The 2,924-nt window shown below is 43.0% G+C and overlaps 1 pseudogene; it reads right to left on the bottom strand.

Moving 5' to 3' along the window:
- Positions 1 to 1,493: 1,493 nt before the first annotated feature.
- LOC100663192 (olfactory receptor 10D1B-like) lies at positions 1,494 to 2,666 on the bottom strand (annotated as a pseudogene).
- Positions 2,667 to 2,924: the final 258 nt, after the last annotated feature.

Below are 2,924 nucleotides of genomic sequence, written 5' to 3'. Positions count from 1 at the left end.
TAATATGATATACATGTTTCTTTAAAGAGATTGTTAAGGCTAGGAGCATGGTTTCTTTAGTTTTTCATTCTTCACCTCTAGTGCAGATTGTTGTTGTTAGTTGCTGTTGAGTCAGATCTGACTCATGGCAACCTTACATATAAAAGAACGAAACATTGCCTGGTCGTGTGCCATCCCACAATTGTTGGTATGCTTGAGCCCATAAAGTTTTCATTGGCTAATTTTTGGAAGCAGATCACCAGGCCCGTCTTTATAGTCTGTCTTACTCTGGCAGCTCTGCTGAAACCTGGGCACCATGTGTGACCCTGCTGGTATTTGAAATACCAGTGGCATAGGTTCAGGTATCTGAGCAACATGCAAGCCACCACAGCAGTAATACTCAAATATCAGCTACTTAAATGAAAATGAAAATAAATGGCATTCCAACTTTATTCCTAAAACTTATGTCATTTAATTTATGTGAGCAGCAACAATTAGGAGGCTGCAACAGAAATGGGGAAATAAAAAGGGACAGACACAGAAATTTGGGGTAGTTTTGGGATTTTACCAAGTCTTGAGCTGTATTTCTAACTCCCACCTTAGGATCTTGCTTACTGCAAAAAAAAACAAAAACAAAACATATACACAAACAAAATAATTAAAAAACTCACAGGCAGCAGTAAAAGTGTCCTGGGAGCTTAAGAGAGGTTAGGAGAAAAAAGATGTCCCCCTTTTTAGGAGCATACATTGGCTCACCACACTGATATGAGGCCAAAGCACCATGTTGTTGGTGCCAGCTCAGGCTGGCAGATTCCTGACTACTCTCTAATTCTGAAAGAACCAAGAGAAGGAAGGCTTGCCTCTGTTTCAGTGCGTTCTCTTCCCATCACTCTCTTCTCATTGCCCTTTCTTTCCTTCAAATTTCTGCCTGGATTGAAATAGCATGCTAAGCCCAACATTTAGGAAAAAAAAAATGCAAATGGAAAGGGAAAATGTCACAGCCTTTTAGTAAGCAGAGTGTTCAAAAACACAAAGCAAGAACAGCCGTGGCTCAGCACTGAGCCCTGGCTGTGTTGAACAATACAAAACCAAGCTGAAATTTTCTAATACTGAAAAACAACAGAATCAGTTACTCCTGTAGACTCCTGCTAGCTGACCTGTCCACATTCTCTTTCTCCCACTGTGCCAGCTCCCAGCCAAGACCTATTCTCAGGTCTAAGACTGACAGGCTTTGTAAGCAATATAGCATAGTGGTACCTCTGTTTCCCCCACTAGAGAATTGTCTTAGGTCCCAGTCAGAAGTTTTTTTTTTGTTATACACCATGGTCGTTTTTCAAAAATTGCTGGATGCCACCTGAAGTGATGAGGTTGCACCTCTACTATTTTTTTTAACAACGTCTAAACTAACAAATGAGGACTTATCCAAAGCAGACATTCAAGGAGATGGTTATTGCAGGCAACATGAAGAAGTGACCATGAGGGGGAAGATAAGAGGAGGAGAAAATGTGGGAAAGGAAATAGAGGAAAATAAAGAATGAGAGAAAGAAGGCCCAAGTTTTTTTTGCCAACTGGAAAGATACAATGCTTTCAGGACAGGATAGGTTATTAGTTGCGTCACCTGGAGCAAGTCGTTTTATTTCTTCAAGTCTTAGCTTCCTCATCAAAACAGGGGCAGTGTCTTGTTCCCTAGAGCATACCTTTTGTAAGCAGTGTAGTTCTATTGAATTGTTAGCTACTTATCTCTCTCTGTCACTTCTCAGAAAGTAACTTCAGCTGCTATAGCACTTTCCTCAGAGAATATTTCACTTCCTTATTTCTTAGGCTGTAGATCAAGGGGTTCATCATGGGGGTGACCAGGTTCTTCAGAATCTGAACAGCTGCATTAAGAGAGGGGTTAGGAGTGGGCTGCAGGTAGATGATAGCTACTGGCATAAAGGCAAGGAGGATGGCAATGAGGTGGGCACTGCAGGTGGAGAAGGCATGGCGTCAGCCCTCTGCAGAGTGGATTTGAAGAATAGAGAAGACAATACAGCTATAGGAGGTGAGGATGAGAAGGAAGCAGCCGAGGGGCATGAGGCCCACACTGATGAACCCCACCATCTCCAGCGTTGAGGTATCTGCACAGGCCAGCTTCAGCATCACTGGGATATCACAGAAGTAATAGTCTACCTCATTGGGACCACAGTAGCGCAACTAGAAAGTGAGAGTGGTTAGAAAGATGGCCTGAATACAGCCAAAAAATGAAGTCCCCATGGGCAGGATGGCACACACTCTGTGACTCATGATAACTGTGTAGCGCAGAGGGTAACATATGGCCACAAAGCAGTCATAGGCCATCACGGTGTACAGAAAACAGTGCAGTCCAGGAAGTGGTGAAAGAAGAGCTGAGACACACAGCCTGTATAGGAGATAGCTCGGCTGTTCCCTGAGAGGTAGAACAGCATCTTGGGGGAGCTCACTGAAGGGAAAAATATGTCACACACAGACAGCTTGCACAGAAAGAAGTACATGGGAGTGTGAAGCCGAGTGGAGGAGACAATTGTGAGTAGGATGAGCAGGTTCCCCGTCAGGGTGAAGAGGTAGAAAGACAAAAACAAGATAAAGAGGATGGTCCCCAGACCCTCTGTGTGTGGGATGCTCAGCAGAATAAACTCAGTCACCATTGAGACATTCCTCGTCTTTGTCAGAATGATAAACGTCAAAGAAGAACACAGGACACCAGAGTGTGAACACAGGTGTCAAACCAAGAATCTTTCTGATGGATGTGTTGGTTTCATGTTTTAACAGTCAACCTTCTTATGTAGGGGCAGATCTACAGAAAAGCAAAAGGACAGCAAAACTCTTGATTCTATTCTGAAGTTGTTGGTTTTGACTAAGTGTTTAAACTCACTATAGCATCTTTCCCAGAGACCGCAATTTAAAACTCTAGATAAAATATAAAAAGG

Source organism: Loxodonta africana, chromosome 15, assembly GCF_030014295.1.
Source record: "Loxodonta africana isolate mLoxAfr1 chromosome 15, mLoxAfr1.hap2, whole genome shotgun sequence".
NCBI classification, from domain to species: domain Eukaryota; kingdom Metazoa; phylum Chordata; class Mammalia; order Proboscidea; family Elephantidae; genus Loxodonta; species Loxodonta africana.
Note: the sequence above shows the minus strand (reverse complement) of the source record. Positions and strands in the feature narration are given on the sequence as shown.